At 47.6% G+C, this 22,459-nt stretch overlaps 13 non-coding genes and 2 pseudogenes across 13 annotated transcripts; all 15 read left to right on the top strand.

The window, feature by feature from the left end:
- Positions 1 to 228: 228 nt before the first annotated feature.
- On the top strand, positions 229 to 419 carry LOC141211474 (U2 spliceosomal RNA). The gene has a single exon (XR_012281447.1). It is a non-coding gene; the product is annotated as a U2 spliceosomal RNA (small nuclear RNA).
- A 1,115-nt stretch (positions 420 to 1,534) lies between these two features.
- LOC141211462 (U2 spliceosomal RNA) lies at positions 1,535 to 1,725 on the top strand. The gene has a single exon (XR_012281436.1). It is a non-coding gene; the product is annotated as a U2 spliceosomal RNA (small nuclear RNA).
- A 1,118-nt stretch (positions 1,726 to 2,843) lies between these two features.
- Positions 2,844 to 3,034, top strand: LOC141211451 (U2 spliceosomal RNA). Its single transcript, XR_012281425.1, has one exon. It is a non-coding gene; the product is annotated as a U2 spliceosomal RNA (small nuclear RNA).
- Positions 3,035 to 4,146: 1,112 nt separating this feature from the next.
- Positions 4,147 to 4,337, top strand: LOC141211439 (U2 spliceosomal RNA). Its single transcript, XR_012281414.1, has one exon. It is a non-coding gene; the product is annotated as a U2 spliceosomal RNA (small nuclear RNA).
- Positions 4,338 to 5,455: 1,118 nt separating this feature from the next.
- On the top strand, positions 5,456 to 5,646 carry LOC141211436 (U2 spliceosomal RNA). The gene has a single exon (XR_012281410.1). It is a non-coding gene; the product is annotated as a U2 spliceosomal RNA (small nuclear RNA).
- Positions 5,647 to 6,761: 1,115 nt separating this feature from the next.
- On the top strand, positions 6,762 to 6,952 carry LOC141211427 (U2 spliceosomal RNA). The gene has a single exon (XR_012281402.1). It is a non-coding gene; the product is annotated as a U2 spliceosomal RNA (small nuclear RNA).
- Positions 6,953 to 8,070: 1,118 nt separating this feature from the next.
- LOC141211416 (U2 spliceosomal RNA) lies at positions 8,071 to 8,261 on the top strand. The gene has a single exon (XR_012281391.1). It is a non-coding gene; the product is annotated as a U2 spliceosomal RNA (small nuclear RNA).
- Positions 8,262 to 9,379: 1,118 nt separating this feature from the next.
- On the top strand, positions 9,380 to 9,570 carry LOC141211405 (U2 spliceosomal RNA). The gene has a single exon (XR_012281380.1). It is a non-coding gene; the product is annotated as a U2 spliceosomal RNA (small nuclear RNA).
- A 1,118-nt stretch (positions 9,571 to 10,688) lies between these two features.
- On the top strand, positions 10,689 to 10,879 carry LOC141211393 (U2 spliceosomal RNA). Its single transcript, XR_012281368.1, has one exon. It is a non-coding gene; the product is annotated as a U2 spliceosomal RNA (small nuclear RNA).
- A 1,118-nt stretch (positions 10,880 to 11,997) lies between these two features.
- On the top strand, positions 11,998 to 12,188 carry LOC141211381 (U2 spliceosomal RNA). The gene has a single exon (XR_012281357.1). It is a non-coding gene; the product is annotated as a U2 spliceosomal RNA (small nuclear RNA).
- Positions 12,189 to 13,309: 1,121 nt separating this feature from the next.
- Positions 13,310 to 13,500, top strand: LOC141211370 (U2 spliceosomal RNA). The gene has a single exon (XR_012281346.1). It is a non-coding gene; the product is annotated as a U2 spliceosomal RNA (small nuclear RNA).
- A 1,115-nt stretch (positions 13,501 to 14,615) lies between these two features.
- Positions 14,616 to 14,806, top strand: LOC141211359 (U2 spliceosomal RNA). Its single transcript, XR_012281335.1, has one exon. It is a non-coding gene; the product is annotated as a U2 spliceosomal RNA (small nuclear RNA).
- Positions 14,807 to 15,918: 1,112 nt separating this feature from the next.
- On the top strand, positions 15,919 to 16,010 carry LOC141211870 (U2 spliceosomal RNA; annotated as a pseudogene).
- Positions 16,011 to 16,799: 789 nt separating this feature from the next.
- LOC141211721 (U2 spliceosomal RNA) lies at positions 16,800 to 16,983 on the top strand. The gene has a single exon (XR_012281662.1). It is a non-coding gene; the product is annotated as a U2 spliceosomal RNA (small nuclear RNA).
- Positions 16,984 to 18,098: 1,115 nt separating this feature from the next.
- LOC141211813 (U2 spliceosomal RNA) lies at positions 18,099 to 18,192 on the top strand (annotated as a pseudogene).
- The last annotated feature ends 4,267 nt before the right edge of the window (positions 18,193 to 22,459 follow it).

Below are 22,459 nucleotides of genomic sequence, written 5' to 3'. Positions count from 1 at the left end.
GTTGAGGCGGGTGGGAACAGCAGGGGGTGAAGGTGCTGTGTTTAAAGAGGTGGAGTTATGCAGATCTAAAACGCGTGGATTGCAGCAGCAGCAAGCCGAAAAGTGCAGGCATGTAAGGGATCTAGAGGTTGACAACATGTCTTCTTAACGGGAGTCCAGGAGCTCATCTCCACAAATGGACTTTTCAGGATCCTTGGGTGGCTCCGTAGTTTGAAACCAATTCTGGTTATCGCTTCTCGGCCTTTTGGCTAAGATCAAGTGTAGTATCTGTTCTTATCAGTTTAATATCTGATACGTCCCCTATCTGGGGACCATATATTAAATGGATTTTTAGAACAGGGAGATGGAAAAAGAGCTTGCTCTGTCCACTCCACGCATTGACCTGGTATTGCAGTATCTCCAGGACCGGTGCACCCCTTCTTTAATGCAGTTTCTAAAATCAGAAAGAATTGAATTCAATGTTTTTTGTTCATTTTGCTTGTTTGTCGGATTTTGGGATGGACTCTTTGGCTTTGCTTTTCTTCTCCTCATTGGATTTTTCATGTTCAAAGTTGCAGAAGCCAGATTACAAGCTCATTTTGGTTCAACTTCAGCAACTGTGCATTGCATTGCCATGTAATGTGATGCAATGCTATCTTTCTAGCTCTCCCTTTTTACTTCCTTTTGGATAAACAGACATATTAGGCAAGCATTTTGGAGCTTTCACCTAAATAACTACAGGTGGTGAGATAAGCTGCACAATATAATTGACCTTTCAGTATATTGTTGCACACACACCATCTATTTAGCAAATGCCCTTGTTATCAACAGCAGCCTTTTAAACTCACCTGAGCTAACAGGTATGTGCGCTGGTTACTCTGCTGCGCTTAAAATTTCTTTTTTGGTTTGCTACAATGCCTTTTCTGAAACGTTGTCTCCTTCTGCTGGAACACTGACTTCTTTCATTTAATGCCTGCAGACTATAAAAGAGAACCCAACCCAAAAAGTTTGGTTGATTAGTCTGTGGCATTCTGTTAAACTGTTGCTTATGGCGGTCTCTGTGAGCTTCTCAGCGACATTCAGCCAGCCAGGTATCCTGCCTGCAGTAGATGGAATGTGGCAATGGAACGCTGGCTGCGCGTGTCATAATAGGCTCTGAGCCTTTATATACCTGTGCACAGCAGCAGCCACCTTCAGTCTGCTGCTGGACAGCCAGCAGCAGCAGCAGCAGGAGAGGTATGTAATCAGGAGCCCTCCTGCTAAGGGTAGACAGCTGCTCGTTCCACCCCACCCCCCGCCTTAATTGGTTCTCCTCCCTTCCAACGGTGTTGAGGCGGGTGGGAACAGCAGGGGGTGAAGGTGCTGTGTTTAAAGAGGTGGAGTTATGCAGATCTAAAACGCGTGGATTGCAGCAGCAGCAAGCCGAAAAGTGCAGGCATGTAAGGGATCTAGAGGTTGACAACATGTCTTCTTAACGGGAGTCCAGGAGCTCATCTCCACAAATGGACTTTTCAGGATCCTTGGGTGGCTCCGTAGTTTGAAACCAATTCTGGTTATCGCTTCTCGGCCTTTTGGCTAAGATCAAGTGTAGTATCTGTTCTTATCAGTTTAATATCTGATACGTCCCCTATCTGGGGACCATATATTAAATGGATTTTTAGAACAGGGAGATGGAAAAAGAGCTTGCTCTGTCCACTCCACGCATTGACCTGGTATTGCAGTATCTCCAGGACCGGTGCACCCCTTCTTTAATGCAGTTTCTAAAATCAGAAAGAATTGAATTCAATGTTTTTTGTTCATTTTGCTTGTTTGTCGGATTTTGGGATGGACTCTTTGGCTTTGCTTTTCTTCTCCTCATTGGATTTTTCATGTTCAAAGTTGCAGAAGCCAGATTACAAGCTCATTTTGGTTCAACTTCAGCAACTGTGCATTGCATTGCCATGTAATGTGATGCAATGCTATCTTTCTAGCTCTCCCTTTTTACTTCCTTTTGGATAAACAGACATATTAGGCAAGCATTTTGGAGCTTTCACCTAAATAACTACAGGTGGTGAGATAAGCTGCACAATATAATTGACCTTTCAGTATATTGTTGCACACACACCATCTATTTAGCAAATGCCCTTGTTATCAACAGCAGCCTTTTAAACTCACCTGAGCTAACAGGTATGTGCGCTGGTTACTCTGCTGCGCTTAAAATTTCTTTTTTGGTTTGCTACAATGCCTTTTCTGAAACGTTGTCTCCTTCTGCTGGAACACTGACTTCTTTCATTTAATGCCTGCAGACTATAAAAGAGAACCCAACCCAAAAAGTTTGGTTGATTAGTCTGTGGCATTCTGTTAAACTGTTGCTTATGGCGGTCTCTGTGAGCTTCTCAGCGACATTCAGCCAGCCAGGTATCCTGCCTGCAGTAGATGGAATGTGGCAATGGAACGCTGGCTGCGCGTGTCATAATAGGCTCTGAGCCTTTATATACCTGTGCACAGCAGCAGCCACCTTCAGTCTGCTGCTGGACAGCCAGCAGCAGCAGCAGCAGCAGGAGAGGTATGTAATCAGGAGCCCTCCTGCTAAGGGTAGACAGCTGCTCGTTCCACCCCACCCCCCGCCTTAATTGGTTCTCCTCCCTTCCAACGGTGTTGAGGCGGGTGGGAACAGCAGGGGGTGAAGGTGCTGTGTTTAAAGAGGTGGAGTTATGCAGATCTAAAACGCGTGGATTGCAGCAGCAGCAAGCCGAAAAGTGCAGGCATGTAAGGGATCTAGAGGTTGACAACATGTCTTCTTAACGGGAGTCCAGGAGCTCATCTCCACAAATGGACTTTTCAGGATCCTTGGGTGGCTCCGTAGTTTGAAACCAATTCTGGTTATCGCTTCTCGGCCTTTTGGCTAAGATCAAGTGTAGTATCTGTTCTTATCAGTTTAATATCTGATACGTCCCCTATCTGGGGACCATATATTAAATGGATTTTTAGAACAGGGAGATGGAAAAAGAGCTTGCTCTGTCCACTCCACGCATTGACCTGGTATTGCAGTATCTCCAGGACCGGTGCACCCCTTCTTTAATGCAGTTTCTAAAATCAGAAAGAATTGAATTCAATGTTTTTTGTTCATTTTGCTTGTTTGTCGGATTTTGGGATGGACTCTTTGGCTTTGCTTTTCTTCTCCTCATTGGATTTTTCATGTTCAAAGTTGCAGAAGCCAGATTACAAGCTCATTTTGGTTCAACTTCAGCAACTGTGCATTGCATTGCCATGTAATGTGATGCAATGCTATCTTTCTAGCTCTCCCTTTTTACTTCCTTTTGGATAAACAGACATATTAGGCAAGCATTTTGGAGCTTTCACCTAAATAACTACAGGTGGTGAGATAAGCTGCACAATATAATTGACCTTTCAGTATATTGTTGCACACACACCATCTATTTAGCAAATGCCCTTGTTATCAACAGCAGCCTTTTAAACTCACCTGAGCTAACAGGTATGTGCGCTGGTTACTCTGCTGCGCTTAAAATTTCTTTTTTGGTTTGCTACAATGCCTTTTCTGAAACGTTGTCTCCTTCTGCTGGAACACTGACTTCTTTCATTTAATGCCTGCAGACTATAAAAGAGAACCCAACCCAAAAAGTTTGGTTGATTAGTCTGTGGCATTCTGTTAAACTGTTGCTTATGGCGGTCTCTGTGAGCTTCTCAGCGACATTCAGCCAGCCAGGTATCCTGCCTGCAGTAGATGGAATGTGGCAATGGAACGCTGGCTGCGCGTGTCATAATAGGCTCTGAGCCTTTATATACCTGTGCACAGCAGCAGCCACCTTCAGTCTGCTGCTGGACAGCCAGCAGCAGCAGCAGGAGAGGTATGTAATCAGGAGCCCTCCTGCTAAGGGTAGACAGCTGCTCGTTCCACCCCACCCCCCGCCTTAATTGGTTCTCCTCCCTTCCAACGGTGTTGAGGCGGGTGGGAACAGCAGGGGGTGAAGGTGCTGTGTTTAAAGAGGTGGAGTTATGCAGATCTAAAACGCGTGGATTGCAGCAGCAGCAAGCCGAAAAGTGCAGGCATGTAAGGGATCTAGAGGTTGACAACATGTCTTCTTAACGGGAGTCCAGGAGCTCATCTCCACAAATGGACTTTTCAGGATCCTTGGGTGGCTCCGTAGTTTGAAACCAATTCTGGTTATCGCTTCTCGGCCTTTTGGCTAAGATCAAGTGTAGTATCTGTTCTTATCAGTTTAATATCTGATACGTCCCCTATCTGGGGACCATATATTAAATGGATTTTTAGAACAGGGAGATGGAAAAAGAGCTTGCTCTGTCCACTCCACGCATTGACCTGGTATTGCAGTATCTCCAGGACCGGTGCACCCCTTCTTTAATGCAGTTTCTAAAATCAGAAAGAATTGAATTCAATGTTTTTTGTTCATTTTGCTTGTTTGTCGGATTTTGGGATGGACTCTTTGGCTTTGCTTTTCTTCTCCTCATTGGATTTTTCATGTTCAAAGTTGCAGAAGCCAGATTACATGCTCATTTTGGTTCAACTTCAGCAACTGTGCATTGCATTGCCATGTAATGTGATGCAATGCTATCTTTCTAGCTCTCCCTTTTTACTTCCTTTTGGATAAACAGACATATTAGGCAAGCATTTTGGAGCTTTCACCTAAATAACTACAGGTGGTGAGATAAGCTGCACAATATAATTGACCTTTCAGTATATTGTTGCACACACACCATCTATTTAGCAAATGCCCTTGTTATCAACAGCAGCCTTTTAAACTCACCTGAGCTAACAGGTATGTGCGCTGGTTACTCTGCTGCGCTTAAAATTTCTTTTTTGGTTTGCTACAATGCCTTTTCTGAAACATTGTCTCCTTCTGCTGGAACACTGACTTCTTTCATTTAATGCCTGCAGACTATAAAAGAGAACCCAACCCAAAAAGTTTGGTTGATTAGTCTGTGGCATTCTGTTAAACTGTTGCTTATGGCGGTCTCTGTGAGCTTCTCAGCGACATTCAGCCAGCCAGGTATCCTGCCTGCAGTAGATGGAATGTGGCAATGGAACGCTGGCTGCGCGTGTCATAATAGGCTCTGAGCCTTTATATACCTGTGCACAGCAGCAGCCACCTTCAGTCTGCTGCTGGACAGCCAGCAGCAGCAGCAGCAGCAGGAGAGGTATGTAATCAGGAGCCCTCCTGCTAAGGGTAGACAGCTGCTCGTTCCACCCCACCCCCCGCCTTAATTGGTTCTCCTCCCTTCCAACGGTGTTGAGGCGGGTGGGAACAGCAGGGGGTGAAGGTGCTGTGTTTAAAGAGGTGGAGTTATGCAGATCTAAAACGCGTGGATTGCAGCAGCAGCAAGCCGAAAAGTGCAGGCATGTAAGGGATCTAGAGGTTGACAACATGTCTTCTTAACGGGAGTCCAGGAGCTCATCTCCACAAATGGACTTTTCAGGATCCTTGGGTGGCTCCGTAGTTTGAAACCAATTCTGGTTATCGCTTCTCGGCCTTTTGGCTAAGATCAAGTGTAGTATCTGTTCTTATCAGTTTAATATCTGATACGTCCCCTATGTGGGGACCATATATTAAATGGATTTTTAGAACAGGGAGATGGAAAAAGAGCTTGCTCTGTCCACTCCACGCATTGACCTGGTATTGCAGTATCTCCAGGACCGGTGCACCCCTTCTTTAATGCAGTTTCTAAAATCAGAAAGAATTGAATTCAATGTTTTTTGTTCATTTTGCTTGTTTGTCGGATTTTGGGATGGACTCTTTGGCTTTGCTTTTCTTCTCCTCATTGGATTTTTCATGTTCAAAGTTGCAGAAGCCAGATTACAAGCTCATTTTGGTTCAACTTCAGCAACTGTGCATTGCATTGCCATGTAATGTGATGCAATGCTATCTTTCTAGCTCTCCCTTTTTACTTCCTTTTGGATAAACAGACATATTAGGCAAGCATTTTGGAGCTTTCACCTAAATAACTACAGGTGGTGAGATAAGCTGCACAATATAATTGACCTTTCAGTATATTGTTGCACACACACCATCTATTTAGCAAATGCCCTTGTTATCAACAGCAGCCTTTTAAACTCACCTGAGCTAACAGGTATGTGCGCTGGTTACTCTGCTGCGCTTAAAATTTCTTTTTTGGTTTGCTACAATGCCTTTTCTGAAACGTTGTCTCCTTCTGCTGGAACACTGACTTCTTTCATTTAATGCCTGCAGACTATAAAAGAGAACCCAACCCAAAAAGTTTGGTTGATTAGTCTGTGGCATTCTGTTAAACTGTTGCTTATGGCGGTCTCTGTGAGCTTCTCAGCGACATTCAGCCAGCCAGGTATCCTGCCTGCAGTAGATGGAATGTGGCAATGGAACGCTGGCTGCGCGTGTCATAATAGGCTCTGAGCCTTTATATACCTGTGCACAGCAGCAGCCACCTTCAGTCTGCTGCTGGACAGCCAGCAGCAGCAGCAGCAGGAGAGGTATGTAATCAGGAGCCCTCCTGCTAAGGGTAGACAGCTGCTCGTTCCACCCCACCCCCCGCCTTAATTGGTTCTCCTCCCTTCCAACGGTGTTGAGGCGGGTGGGAACAGCAGGGGGTGAAGGTGCTGTGTTTAAAGAGGTGGAGTTATGCAGATCTAAAACGCGTGGATTGCAGCAGCAGCAAGCCGAAAAGTGCAGGCATGAAAGGGATCTAGAGGTTGACAACATGTCTTCTTAACGGGAGTCCAGGAGCTCATCTCCACAAATGGACTTTTCAGGATCCTTGGGTGGCTCCGTAGTTTGAAACCAATTCTGGTTATCGCTTCTCGGCCTTTTGGCTAAGATCAAGTGTAGTATCTGTTCTTATCAGTTTAATATCTGATACGTCCCCTATCTGGGGACCATATATTAAATGGATTTTTAGAACAGGGAGATGGAAAAAGAGCTTGCTCTGTCCACTCCACGCATTGACCTGGTATTGCAGTATCTCCAGGACCGGTGCACCCCTTCTTTAATGCAGTTTCTAAAATCAGAAAGAATTGAATTCAATGTTTTTTGTTCATTTTGCTTGTTTGTCGGATTTTGGGATGGACTCTTTGGCTTTGCTTTTCTTCTCCTCATTGGATTTTTCATGTTCAAAGTTGCAGAAGCCAGATTACAAGCTCACTTTGGTTCAACTTCAGCAACTGTGCATTGCATTGCCATGTAATGTGATGCAATGCTATCTTTCTAGCTCTCCCTTTTTACTTCCTTTTGGATAAACAGACATATTAGGCAAGCATTTTGGAGCTTTCACCTAAATAACTACAGGTGGTGAGATAAGCTGCACAATATAATTGACCTTTCAGTATATTGTTGCACACACACCATCTATTTAGCAAATGCCCTTGTTATCAACAGCAGCCTTTTAAACTCACCTGAGCTAACAGGTATGTGCGCTGGTTACTCTGCTGCGCTTAAAATTTCTTTTTTGGTTTGCTACAATGCCTTTTCTGAAACGTTGTCTCCTTCTGCTGGAACACTGACTTCTTTCATTTAATGCCTGCAGACTATAAAAGAGAACCCAACCCAAAAAGTTTGGTTGATTAGTCTGTGGCATTCTGTTAAACTGTTGCTTATGGCGGTCTCTGTGAGCTTCTCAGCGACATTCAGCCAGCCAGGTATCCTGCCTGCAGTAGATGGAATGTGGCAATGGAACGCTGGCTGCGTGTGTCATACTAGGCTCTGAGCCTTTATATACCTGTGCACAGCAGCAGCCACCTTCAGTCTGCTGCTGGACAGCCAGCAGCAGCAGCAGCAGCAGGAGAGGTATGTAATCAGGAGCCCTCCTGCTAAGGGTAGACAGCTGCTCGTTCCACCCCACCCCCCGCCTTAATTGGTTCTCCTCCCTTCCAACGCTGTTGAGGCGGGTGGGAACAGCAGGGGGTGAAGGTGCTGTGTTTAAAGAGGTGGAGTTATGCAGATCTAAAACGCGTTGATTGCAGCAGCAGCAAGCTGAAAAGTGCAGGCATGTAAGGGATCTAGAGGTTGACAACATGTCTTCTTAACGGGAGTCCAGGAGCTCATCTCCACAAATGGACTTTTCAGGATCCTTGGGTGGCTCCGTAGTTTGAAACCAATTCTGGTTATCGCTTCTCGGCCTTTTGGCTAAGATCAAGTGTAGTATCTGTTCTTATCAGTTTAATATCTGATACGTCCCCTATCTGGGGACCATATATTAAATGGATTTTTAGAACAGGGAGATGGAAAAAGAGCTTGCTCTGTCCACTCCACGCATTGACCTGGTATTGCAGTATCTCCAGGACCGGTGCACCCCTTCTTTAATGCAGTTTCTAAAATCAGAAAGAATTGAATTCAATGTTTTTTGTTCATTTTGCTTGTTTGTCGGATTTTGGGATGGACTCTTTGGCTTTGCTTTTCTTCTCCTCATTGGATTTTTCATGTTCAAAGTTGCAGAAGCCAGATTACAAGCTCATTTTGGTTCAACTTCAGCAACTGTGCATTGCATTGCCATGTAATGTGATGCAATGCTATCTTTCTAGCTCTCCCTTTTTACTTCCTTTTGGATAAACAGACATATTAGGCAAGCATTTTGGAGCTTTCACCTAAATAACTACAGGTGGTGAGATAAGCTGCACAATATAATTGACCTTTCAGTATATTGTTGCACACACACCATCTATTTAGCAAATGCCCTTGTTATCAACAGCAGCCTTTTAAACTCACCTGAGCTAACAGGTATGTGCGCTGGTTACTCTGCTGCGCTTAAAATTTCTTTTTTGGTTTGCTACAATGCCTTTTCTGAAACGTTGTCTCCTTCTGCTGGAACACTGACTTCTTTCATTTAATGCCTGCAGACTATAAAAGAGAACCCAACCCAAAAAGTTTGGTTGATTAGTCTGTGGCATTCTGTTAAACTGTTGCTTATGGCGGTCTCTGTGAGCTTCTCAGCGACATTCAGCCAGCCAGGTATCCTGCCTGCAGTAGATGGAATGTGGCAATGGAACGCTGGCTGCGCGTGTCATAATAGGCTCTGAGCCTTTATATACCTGTGCACAGCAGCAGCCACCTTCAGTCTGCTGCTGGACAGCCAGCAGCAGCAGCAGCAGCAGGAGAGGTATGTAATCAGGAGCCCTCCTGCTAAGGGTAGACAGCTGCTCGTTCCACCCCACCCCCCGCCTTAATTGGTTCTCCTCCCTTCCAACGGTGTTGAGGCGGGTGGGAACAGCAGGGGGTGAAGGTGCTGTGTTTAAAGAGGTGGAGTTATGCAGATCTAAAACGCGTGGATTGCAGCAGCAGCAAGCCGAAAAGTGCAGGCATGTAAGGGATCTAGAGGTTGACAACATGTCTTCTTAACGGGAGTCCAGGAGCTCATCTCCACAAATGGACTTTTCAGGATCCTTGGGTGGCTCCGTAGTTTGAAACCAATTCTGGTTATCGCTTCTCGGCCTTTTGGCTAAGATCAAGTGTAGTATCTGTTCTTATCAGTTTAATATCTGATACGTCCCCTATCTGGGGACCATATATTAAATGGATTTTTAGAACAGGGAGATGGAAAAAGAGCTTGCTCTGTCCACTCCACGCATTGACCTGGTATTGCAGTATCTCCAGGACCGGTGCACCCCTTCTTTAATGCAGTTTCTAAAATCAGAAAGAATTGAATTCAATGTTTTTTGTTCATTTTGCTTGTTTGTCGGATTTTGGGATGGACTCTTTGGCTTTGCTTTTCTTCTCCTCATTGGATTTTTCATGTTCAAAGTTGCAGAAGCCAGATTACAAGCTCATTTTGGTTCAACTTCAGCAACTGTGCATTGCATTGCCATGTAATGTGATGCAATGCTATCTTTCTAGCTCTCCCTTTTTACTTCCTTTTGGATAAACAGACATATTAGGCAAGCATTTTGGAGCTTTCACCTAAATAACTACAGGTGGTGAGATAAGCTGCACAATATAATTGACCTTTCAGTATATTGTTGCACACACACCATCTATTTAGCAAATGCCCTTGTTATCAACAGCAGCCTTTTAAACTCACCTGAGCTAACAGGTATGTGCGCTGGTTACTCTGCTGCGCTTAAAATTTCTTTTTTGGTTTGCTACAATGCCTTTTCTGAAACGTTGTCTCCTTCTGCTGGAACACTGACTTCTTTCATTTAATGCCTGCAGACTATAAAAGAGAACCCAACCCAAAAAGTTTGGTTGATTAGTCTGTGGCATTCTGTTAAACTGTTGCTTATGGCGGTCTCTGTGAGCTTCTCAGCGACATTCAGCCAGCCAGGTATCCTGCCTGCAGTAGATGGAATGTGGCAATGGAACGCTGGCTGCGCGTGTCATAATAGGCTCTGAGCCTTTATATACCTGTGCACAGCAGCAGCCACCTTCAGTCTGCTGCTGGACAGCCAGCAGCAGCAGCAGCAGCAGGAGAGGTATGTAATCAGGAGCCCTCCTGCTAAGGGTAGACAGCTGCTCGTTCCACCCCACCCCCCGCCTTAATTGGTTCTCCTCCCTTCCAACGGTGTTGAGGCGGGTGGGAACAGCAGGGGGTGAAGGTGCTGTGTTTAAAGAGGTGGAGTTATGCAGATCTAAAACGCGTGGATTGCAGCAGCAGCAAGCCGAAAAGTGCAGGCATGTAAGGGATCTAGAGGTTGACAACATGTCTTCTTAACGGGAGTCCAGGAGCTCATCTCCACAAATGGACTTTTCAGGATCCTTGGGTGGCTCCGTAGTTTGAAACCAATTCTGGTTATCGCTTCTCGGCCTTTTGGCTAAGATCAAGTGTAGTATCTGTTCTTATCAGTTTAATATCTGATACGTCCCCTATCTGGGGACCATATATTAAATGGATTTTTAGAACAGGGAGATGGAAAAAGAGCTTGCTCTGTCCACTCCACGCATTGACCTGGTATTGCAGTATCTCCAGGACCGGTGCACCCCTTCTTTAATGCAGTTTCTAAAATCAGAAAGAATTGAATTCAATGTTTTTTGTTCATTTTGCTTGTTTGTCGGATTTTGGGATGGACTCTTTGGCTTTGCTTTTCTTCTCCTCATTGGATTTTTCATGTTCAAAGTTGCAGAAGCCAGATTACAAGCTCATTTTGGTTCAACTTCAGCAACTGTGCATTGCATTGCCATGTAATGTGATGCAATGCTATCTTTCTAGCTCTCCCTTTTTACTTCCTTTTGGATAAACAGACATATTAGGCAAGCATTTTGGAGCTTTCACCTAAATAACTACAGGTGGTGAGATAAGCTGCACAATATAATTGACCTTTCAGTATATTGTTGCACACACACCATCTATTTAGCAAATGCCCTTGTTATCAACAGCAGCCTTTTAAACTCACCTGAGCTAACAGGTATGTGCGCTGGTTACTCTGCTGCGCTTAAAATTTCTTTTTTGGTTTGCTACAATGCCTTTTCTGAAACGTTGTCTCCTTCTGCTGGAACACTGACTTCTTTCATTTAATGCCTGCAGACTATAAAAGAGAACCCAACCCAAAAAGTTTGGTTGATTAGTCTGTGGCATTCTGTTAAACTGTTGCTTATGGCGGTCTCTGTGAGCTTCTCAGCGACATTCAGCCAGCCAGGTATCCTGCCTGCAGTAGATGGAATGTGGCAATGGAACGCTGGCTGCGCGTGTCATAATAGGCTCTGAGCCTTTATATACCTGTGCACAGCAGCAGCCACCTTCAGTCTGCTGCTGGACAGCCAGCAGCAGCAGCAGCAGCAGGAGAGGTATGTAATCAGGAGCCCTCCTGCTAAGGGTAGACAGCTGCTCGTTCCACCCCACCCCCCGCCTTAATTGGTTCTCCTCCCTTCCAACGGTGTTGAGGCGGGTGGGAACAGCAGGGGGTGAAGGTGCTGTGTTTAAAGAGGTGGAGTTATGCAGATCTAAAACGCGTGGATTGCAGCAGCAGCAAGCCGAAAAGTGCAGGCATGTAAGGGATCTAGAGGTTGACAACATGTCTTCTTAACGGGAGTCCAGGAGCTCATCTCCACAAATGGACTTTTCAGGATCCTTGGGTGGCTCCGTAGTTTGAAACCAATTCTGGTTATCGCTTCTCGGCCTTTTGGCTAAGATCAAGTGTAGTATCTGTTCTTATCAGTTTAATATCTGATACGTCCCCTATCTGGGGACCATATATTAAATGGATTTTTAGAACAGGGAGATGGAAAAAGAGCTTGCTCTGTCCACTCCACGCATTGACCTGGTATTGCAGTATCTCCAGGACCGGTGCACCCCTTCTTTAATGCAGTTTCTAAAATCAGAAAGAATTGAATTCAATGTTTTTTGTTCATTTTGCTTGTTTGTCGGATTTTGGGATGGACTCTTTGGCTTTGCTTTTCTTCTCCTCATTGGATTTTTCATGTTCAAAGTTGCAGAAGCCTGATTACAAGCTCATTTTGGTTCAACTTCAGCAACTGTGCATTGCATTGCCATGTAATGTGATGCAATGCTATCTTTCTAGCTCTCCCTTTTTACTTCCTTTTGGATAAACAGACATATTAGGCAAGCATTTTGGAGCTTTCACCTAAATAACTACAGGTGGTGAGATAAGCTGCACAATATAATTGACCTTTCAGTATATTGTTGCACACACACCATCTATTTAGCAAATGCCCTTGTTATCAACAGCAGCCTTTTAAACTCACCTGAGCTAACAGGTATGTGCGCTGGTTACTCTGCTGCGCTTAAAATTTCTTTTTTGGTTTGCTACAATGCCTTTTCTGAAACGTTGTCTCCTTCTGCTGGAACACTGACTTCTTTCATTTAATGCCTGCAGACTATAAAAGAGAACCCAACCCAAAAAGTTTGGTTGATTAGTCTGTGGCATTCTGTTAAACTGTTGCTTATGGCGGTCTCTGTGAGCTTCTCAGCGACATTCAGCCAGCCAGGTATCCTGCCTGCAGTAGATGGAATGTGGCAATGGAACGCTGGCTGCGCGTGTCATAATAGGCTCTGAGCCTTTATATACCTGTGCACAGCAGCAGCCACCTTCAGTCTGCTGCTGGACAGCCAGCAGCAGCAGCAGCAGCAGCAGGAGAGGTATGTAATCAGGAGCCCTCCTGCTAAGGGTAGACAGCTGCTCGTTCCACCCCACCCCCCGCCTTAATTGGTTCTCCTCCCTTCCAACGGTGTTGAGGCGGGTGGGAACAGCAGGGGGTGAAGGTGCTGTGTTTAAAGAGGTGGAGTTATGCAGATCTAAAACGCGTGGATTGCAGCAGCAGCAAGCCGAAAAGTGCAGGCATGTAAGGGATCTAGAGGTTGACAACATGTCTTCTTAACGGGAGTCCAGGAGCTCATCTCCACAAATGGACTTTTCAGGATCCTTGGGTGGCTCCGTAGTTTGAAACCAATTCTGGTTATCGCTTCTCGGCCTTTTGGCTAAGATCAAGTGTAGTATCTGTTCTTATCAGTTTAATATCTGATACGTCCCCTATCTGGGGACCATATATTAAATGGATTTTTAGAACAGGGAGATGGAAAAAGAGCTTGCTCTGTCCACTCCACGCATTGACCTGGTATTGCAGTATCTCCAGGACCGGTGCACCCCTTCTTTAATGCAGTTTCTAAAATCAGAAAGAATTGAATTCAATGTTTTTTGTTCATTTTGCTTGTTTGTCGGATTTTGGGATGGACTCTTTGGCTTTGCTTTTCTTCTCCTCATTGGATTTTTCATGTTCAAAGTTGCAGAAGCCAGATTACAAGCTCATTTTGGTTCAACTTCAGCAACTGTGCATTGCATTGCCATGTAATGTGATGCAATGCTATCTTTCTAGCTCTCCCTTTTTACTTCCTTTTGGATAAACAGACATATTAGGCAAGCATTTTGGAGCTTTCACCTAAATAACTACAGGTGGTGAGATAAGCTGCACAATATAATTGACCTTTCAGTATATTGTTGCACACACACCATCTATTTAGCAAATGCCCTTGTTATCAACAGCAGCCTTTTAAACTCACCTGAGCTAACAGGTATGTGCGCTGGTTACTCTGCTGCGCTTAAAATTTCTTTTTTGGTTTGCTACAATGCCTTTTCTGAAACGTTGTCTCCTTCTGCTGGAACACTGACTTCTTTCATTTAATGCCTGCAGACTATAAAAGAGAACCCAACCCAAAAAGTTTGGTTGATTAGTCTGTGGCATTCTGTTAAACTGTTGCTTATGGCGGTCTCTGTGAGCTTCTCAGCGACATTCAGCCAGCCAGGTATCCTGCCTGCAGTAGATGGAATGTGGCAATGGAACGCTGGCTGCGCGTGTCATAATAGGCTCTGAGCCTTTATATACCTGTGCACAGCAGCAGCCACCTTCAGTCTGCTGCTGGACAGCCAGCAGCAGCAGCAGCAGGAGAGGTATGTAATCAGGAGCCCTCCTGCTAAGGGTAGACAGCTGCTCGTTCCACCCCACCCCCCGCCTTAATTGGTTCTCCTCCCTTCCAACGGTGTTGAGGCGGGTGGGAACAGCAGGGGGTGAAGGTGCTGTGTTTAAAGAGGTGGAGTTATGCAGATCTAAAACGCGTGGATTGCAGCAGCAGCAAGCCGAAAAGTGCAGGCATGTAAGGGATCTAGAGGTTGACAACATGTCTTCTTAACGGGAGTCCAGGAGCTCATCTCCACAAATGGACTTTTCAGGATCCTTGGGTGGCTCCGTAGTTTGAAACCAATTCTGGTTATCGCTTCTCGGCCTTTTGGCTAAGATCAAGTGTAGTATCTGTTCTTATCAGTTTAATATCTGATACGTCCCCTATCTGGGGACCATATATTAAATGGATTTTTAGAACAGGGAGATGGAAAAAGAGCTTGCTCTGTCCACTCCACGCATTGACCTGGTATTGCAGTATCTCCAGGACCGGTGCACCCCTTCTTTAATGCAGTTTCTAAAATCAGAAAGAATTGAATTCAATGTTTTTTGTTCATTTTGCTTGTTTGTCGGATTTTGGGATGGACTCTTTGGCTTTGCTTTTCTTCTCCTCATTGGATTTTTCATGTTCAAAGTTGCAGAAGCCAGATTACAAGCTCATTTTGGTTCAACTTCAGCAACTGTGCATTGCATTGCCATGTAATGTGATGCAATGCTATCTTTCTAGCTCTCCCTTTTTACTTCCTTTTGGATAAACAGACATATTAGGCAAGCATTTTGGAGCTTTCACCTAAATAACTACAGGTGGTGAGATAAGCTGCACAATATAATTGACCTTTCAGTATATTGTTGCACACACACCATCTATTTAGCAAATGCCCTTGTTATCAACAGCAGCCTTTTAAACTCACCTGAGCTAACAGGTATGTGCGCTGGTTACTCTGCTGCGCTTAAAATTTCTTTTTTGGTTTGCTACAATGCCTTTTCTGAAACGTTGTCTCCTTCTGCTGGAACACTGACTTCTTTCATTTAATGCCTGCAGACTATAAAAGAGAACCCAACCCAAAAAGTTTGGTTGATTAGTCTGTGGCATTCTGTTAAACTGTTGCTTATGGCGGTCTCTGTGAGCTTCTCAGCGACATTCAGCCAGCCAGGTATCCTGCCTGCAGTAGATGGAATGTGGCAATGGAACGCTGGCTGCGCGTGTCATAATAGGCTCTGAGCCTTTATATACCTGTGCACAGCAGCAGCCACCTTCAGTCTGCTGCTGGACAGCCAGCAGCAGCAGCAGGAGAGGTATGTAATCAGGAGCCCTCCTGCTAAGGGTAGACAGCTGCTCGTTCCACCCCACCCCCCGCCTTAATTGGTTCTCCTCCCTTCCAACGGTGTTGAGGCGGGTGGGAACAGCAGGGGGTGAAGGTGCTGTGTTTAAAGAGGTGGAGTTATGCAGATCTAAAACGCGTGGATTGCAGCAGCAGCAAGCTGAAAAGTGCAGGCATGTAAGGGATCTAGAGGTTGACAACATGTCTTCTTAACGGGAGTCCAGGAGCTCATCTCCACAAATGGACTTTTCAGGATCCTTGGGTGGCTCCGTAGTTTGAAACCAATTCTGGTTATCGCTTCTCGGCCTTTTGGCTAAGATCAAGTGTAGTATCTTTCGAAAAGGCGGTTTTGGATGTTGGCCGCCCTAGTAGATTGATACATTATGCACACTGGGGTTTAGGCGCTTGTTAGTACGCCAGGTGGCTAATATAGTCATCTGGTGGAAAGCATGGCCCCCCAGGATCGACGCCATTGGGCCGGGGAAGATCGAAAGCCCGAAGTGTGAAGTGCCCCAGGAGTGGTGACCCTGGGGTGCCTTAACTCACTGGGATTGGGAACCCCACTTGAGTTTATGGCACATTTGCACAAGCACTTCAAATTTTCTTTCTTCGCACACACCCTTATTCCGGGCCTTCTGGCCTTAGGATGGGGAATTTTTCAATTCCCGGTCGAAGGTCCGGGCAGTATTATACTGTGAAACCTTCACTATTTATATAATTTCTTTGTCACTGTGTGTCCACTTATTCACGTGTGTCACGTCCTACTAGGATTTTGTCGGGATGCGGTTCCCTTACGGGTTCCTCTCTTGGCAGGTCTAGGGGGGGAGTGTGTGGCCATCAGGTTCCGCCCCCCCCTGAACCCCCCTGGCTCTCCTCTTTCGGGAGGAGAGCGTTGTTGGCTCCTCTCTTCCGGGAGGGGAGCACAGTCTTTGGCTCCCAGTGCCTTGCTCAGGTGAGAACTCGGGCAGGTGCTGGGGGGAAGATTGGGTCGCCTCTGGCTTCGGCTGGAGGTGGCTTTTTGTCCCTGCTCCTCGCTGTGGCCTTTTGGCTCGGAGGGACGGGGAATGGTTTGGGGGACCCTTCTCCTTTTGGAGAGGGTTTCAAGAAGACCAGCATCCTAGTGCACTTTTTTTGTGGCACTTGTCACTTTTTTAAGCGCACTCGGGTTTTGTACACGAATTCGGGCTTTCGGAAAAAAAAAAAAATCTGTTCTTATCAGTTTAATATCTGATACGTCCCCTATCTGGGGACCATATATTAAATGGATTTTTAGAACAGGGAGATGGAAAAAGAGCTTGCTCTGTCCACTCCACGCATTGACCTGGTATTGCAGTATCTCCAGGACCGGTGCACCCCTTCTTTAATGCAGTTTCTAAAATCAGAAAGAATTGAATTCAATGTTTTTTGTTCATTTTGCTTGTTTGTCGGATTTTGGGATGGACTCTTTGGCTTTGTTTTTCTTCTCCTCATTGGATTTTTCATGTTCAAAGTTGCAGAAGCCAGATTACAAGCTCATTTTGGTTCAACTTCAGCAACTGTGCATTGCATTGCCATGTAATGTGATGCAATGCTATCTTTCTAGCTCTCCCTTTTTACTTCCTTTTGGATAAACAGACATATTAGGCAAGCATTTTGGAGCTTTCACCTAAATAACTACAGGTGGTGAGATAAGCTGCACAATATAATTGACCTTTCAGTATATTGTTGCACACGCACCATCTATTTAGCAAATGCCCTTGTTATCAACAGCAGCCTTTTAAACTCACCTGAGCTAACAGGTATGTGCGCTGGTTACTCTGCTGCACTTAAAATTTCTTTTTTGGTTTGCTACAATGCCTTTTCTGAAACGTTGTCTCCTTCTGCTGGAACACTGACTTCTTTCATTTAATGCCTGCAGACTATAAAAGAGAACCCAACCCAAAAAGTTTGGTTGATTAGTCTGTGGCATTCTGTTAAACTGTTGCTTATGGCGGTCTCTGTGAGCTTCTCAGCGACATTCAGCCAGCCAGGTATCCTGCCTGCAGTAGATGGAATGTGGCAATGGAACGCTGGCTGCGCGTGTCATAATAGGCTCTGAGCCTTTATATACCTGTGCACAGCAGCAGCCACCTTCAGTCTGCTGCTGGACAGCCAGCAGCAGCAGCAGCAGGAGAGGTATGTAATCAGGAGCCCTCCTGCTAAGGGTAGACAGCTGCTCGTTCCACCCCACCCCCCGCCTTAATTGGTTCTCCTCCCTTCCAACGGTGTTGAGGCGGGTGGGAACAGCAGGGGGTGAAGGTGCTGTGTTTAAAGAGGTGGAGTTATGCAGATCTAAAACGCGTGGATTGCAGTAGCAGCAAGCCGAAAAGTGCAGGCATGTAAGGGATCTAGAGGTTGACAACATGTCTTCTTAACGGGAGTCCAGGAGCTCATCTCCACAAATGGACTTTTCAGGATCCTTGGGTGGCTCCGTAGTTTGAAACCAATTCTGGTTATCGCTTCTCGGCCTTTTGGCTAAGATCAAGTGTAGTATCTGTTCTTTTAAGAACACAAGAGCTGCGATCTACACTTGACGAGAGCGATCAAACTCGGAAGGAGAAGAGCTTCGGAGCCCAGCTGACATCGGAGAAGGAAGGCGGATATCGGTGGGAGGAAGAAGCTCTAAAGAATCCAGAAGAAAACGAAGACTCGGAGAAGAATCGGGCTGTCCTGTGGAATCTTCGAGGAAGAAAATCATCGAGACAAAGACCTTTCGGGGAATTTGTCCAGAACACGATGGGAGAAGAATCTGCATAGCTCCACCCATTCCGGGAAGAGTTCCAGATCCAGCTCCAAGAAGTAACTGCAGGAGGAAAGCCATGGCAAGCGCTGCGAGGAAGGCCGAAAAGAAGAGCCTGGAGCAGGGGACAGCCAGGAGGGCCCAGCCAGGAGCCGATTCTGACCCCAAGGACTCTGCCTCCACGACTGGCCAGCAGAAGGGACCCCAGAAGCCCCGCCACGAAGCTCCAGCCCTGGAGCCATGGATGCGGCAGACGGTGGCCCTGAAGCTGAAGGAAGTGGATGGGAGGGTGCCGGACATGTCCTCGGACGTGTTCTGCCAGAAGATGCTGCTGGATCGAGGCTTCTCCAGGTCGGACACCCTCAGCATCCAGACCTTCTTGACGGGGATCTTCTTCGTCACCTTCGCCACTGTGAACACCTGCAGGAGGTTCTGGGAAATGGTAAGCGCAAAAGGACCGGATAATTCTTTCTCTGCCTTTACAGGTAGCTGCCCTATCCAGAGGGACGAAAGGAGGATCACGGTCTCCATGCGCAACCCGCACACCCCAGGCCAAGACATCTGTACCTTCCTGAGACGCTTCTGTTTGGTTGTGAAGGAACCCTCTCACATCCTGAATGGACTCGGCTTCTGGACAGGTAAGTGGTCGGTGACCGTTAGACTTCACAGGGACCTGGCGTACTCAGACGGACTTCGGCACCTGCCCCCGACATCCTCCCTGGGCAACTCCTACGGCCTCATCTATTACCCGGACATGCCGCGGAACTGCAGGAGATGCGGCAAGAACGGCCACGAGATGAAGGACTGCAAGGAGGATGCCTGCAGGATTTGTCGAGTGACGGGACACAGCTCGAAGGACTGCCCGAAGAAGACATCCTGCAACCTGTGTGGGCTGGCGGCTCATCTGTACAAGGATTGCCCCAAGCGTGAGAGATCCTGGGCATCGGTGGTTGCGACGACCCCAGCTACGGAGGACAAGGCCCCGACGACCAGGCCTGTGAAGGTCAAGGACGCGACGACCAAGGCCCCAGCGGCCAAGGCCGAGACGACCAAGGCCAAAGCGGTCAAGGAGTCGGTGGCCAAAGCCCCAGCGACGGTCCCAGCAGCTCCGAAGCAGAAGAAAAAGTCAAAGGAGGGTAAGAGTTCTGTCACCCCTCTCTCGATCCCTCCCCCTGCCACCCCCGTCCAATTCCCCCCCACCCCGGCCACCCCTGCTGAGGATTCCACTTTCTCTTCCTCCTTCCCCTACTCCTCAGCAGGTGTCCTTTCCCCTGCCCCGGCAGCCACTCTCCCTCCCCAGACCATGGTAGCGGTGGAATTAACCTTTCCTCCACCCGCCGCTATCTATTCCGAGGAGGATTTTCCCCTTCTTGTCTCCCCAGTTCCAACCCGGGGAAAGAGGAAGGTGGAGGACAGCCCTGCTACTGAATCCTCCAAAAAGAAGATTCTGGATTTCGTAGGCGAAAAGGAGGATACCCTCCCTGAGCCAGAAGAGATGGAGCACATGGTTGAGACCCTGGTGGCCGAGCCAGAAGAGGAGGAACTGGTGGTCGCCGAGATCGAGGCCGCGCTGCTTTACCAGATGGAGGAAGAGGGCCTGCTGGTGATCCCGTCACCAGCAGTCAACACCGACGAGGGACCACCCGACCGGAGTGGTAACTAAGGTGTATTGCCTGCGCTAACTTTTTCTTTTTTCCCTACATGATGGCTAATATTAACTTATTTTCCATTAATGTCAGGAGCATCAAGGACAAGTTCAGACGTCAGACTATTTATGCCTTCCTTACTTCCCAGTTGTGTGATGTTTATATGTTGCAGGAATGTTCCCTTCCCTCCTCTAGGTCCTTCAAACATCTGGCCAGGGAGTGGTCCCACGGTCCATCCTACTGGTCCGGTGGGGGTGACTGCAAGTCTGCGGGGGTCGCAATTCTGATCAGGGGGGGCGCATTCACGCTTGAGTCCGTCCAGGAGCTCATCTGCGGCAGGGCTCTTGTTGTAGATGGCAACTGGGCGGGAGAACCTGTCAGGTTCATCAACGTGTATGCGTCCCCACTGAAGAATGAGCGTTTGGAGCTTTTCCAGACCCTGCGGCTTCAGCTTGCCACCACCAGGACCTTAGTGATGGCCGGGGATTTCAACTGCCCCATCGAGGAGGATGGTCGTAGTTCTGGCACATCTGCCAAGTTGGACATCACGTCCAAGCTGCTCATCGAGATGGTAACCGAGGCCTCTCTTCAGGACGTGGTGGGCTCCATGGGGAGAGGCTCCACGAACTATTCGTGGAGCCGACCCGATGGCTCACTCCGCTCCAGGATTGACTTTGTGTTCACCTCTCGGGCAGTCAGGCAGAGTAGGCACTCGATGGTCTCCTGCTTCTTCTCCGACCACAGAGCCATTCACTTACAAGGTGTCCTCGGCGACGGTTTTCCGTCCGGCCCCGGCTCCTGGAAGCTGAATTGTGCTCTGCTGGCTCAGGATGAAGTCGTGGAGGAGCTGAGAGCAGCCTACGCAATGTGGCAGTCCTACAAGGGTAGCTTCCAAACAGTCTCTGATTGGTGGGAATATGTTAAACTTGAGTTTCGCTGTTTCTTTCAGGCCAAGGGTCGACAACAGGCGTGTCAGAAGAGGAGGGACTTCAGAGGGCTGCAGCGCGAGCTGCGGTCGCTGCAGGACCTTCTTCACTGCGGCTGGGACGTGAGGGAGGAGCTGGAGGAGACCAAGAAGAGCCTGAAAAGGCACTTTGAGGAGGAGTCCAAGCGAATCGTCTTCCGTTCCAAAGTGGAGAATCTGGAGAAGGGTGAGAAATGTAACTCATTCTTTTTCAGGAAACTTCATGCCGGTCACACGCCCCTGAACGAGCTGCGAGACGAGAGCGGAAACATGCGACGTGGGAAGGAGGACGTGATGAGGGTCGTCAGCGACTTCTACAGCGAACTCTACTCCCACAAGACTACTGACCCTGACGCTGCTGATAAGTTCCTGTCAGGTATCACTAACCATCTTGATCCTGCAGGCACGGCAACCTTGGACAAACCTCTGATGGTGGGCGAATTGCTCTCTGCCGCTAAATCCTTTAGGACCGGCAGGACCCCGGGCAGTGATGGTCTTCCAGCGGAGCTCTATGTAGCGCTGGGAGACCTCATCTGTCCGGACCTGTTGGACCTGTACGAGGAGATGGTGGTGGAGGGTAGAATGCCTCCATCTTTGAGGGAAGGAATGGTCACGATCCTGTACAAGCGGAAGGGAGAGAGGTGCGACCTGAGGAATTGGCGTCCCATTACTCTGCTCAACGTGGACTACAAGATCCTGGCCAAGACGATGGCGACACGACTTAAGACGGTCATCGGACGGATCATCCACCCGGACCAGACCTGCGGCATCCCTGGACGTCGCATCGCAGACAGCCTCGCTCTCGTGCGTGACACGGTCGAGTACATCAAGGTCCGCCGCGCACACGCGGCCCTGGTCTCCTTGGATCAGGAGAAGGCCTTCGACCGGGTTTCCCACGAGTTCATGGGCCGAGCTCTGCACCGGTTAGGTTTGGGTAACATGTTTTGTTCGTATGTCCGTCTGATGTATTTTGATATCCACAGCTCGGTGTTGGTGAACGGCTGGAAGACTGACCCCTTCCCTGTCCTCTCTGGGGTCAGACAAGGCTGCCCTCTATCACCTCTTCTTTTTGTTTGTGTTATAGAACTCTTCGCAGAGGCTATCCGGCAGAATGGAGAGATCAGAGGGATCACCGCACCGGGTCCGGGACGACACGAGGTCAAGTGCTCGCTCTACATGGACGACGTCACCGTCTTCTGCGCTGATCGTGGTTCAGTCGACGCCCTCGTCCAGACGTGTGAGAGGTTCAGCCGGGCTTCAGGGGCCAAAGTCAACTGCAGGAAGTCGGAAGCCATGCTCTTCGGGGATTGGCAGCCGGCCTCCTCCGCCCCCTTCCCCTTCAACATTCAACCGGATTTCCTCAAGGTGCTGGGAGTCTGGTTCGGGAAGGAAGGAGCGGCCCTCAAGTCCTGGCAAGAACGCTTGGCCAAGGTGAAGCAACGGATCGGACTCTGGAGCCTCAGACA

Source organism: Phyllobates terribilis, unplaced genomic scaffold (genome assembly GCF_046119375.1).
Source record: "Phyllobates terribilis strain yellow unplaced genomic scaffold, ASM4611937v1 Scaffold_170__1_contigs__length_4071412, whole genome shotgun sequence".
NCBI classification, from domain to species: Eukaryota; Metazoa; Chordata; class Amphibia; order Anura; family Dendrobatidae; genus Phyllobates; species Phyllobates terribilis.
Note: the sequence above shows the minus strand (reverse complement) of the source record. Positions and strands in the feature narration are given on the sequence as shown.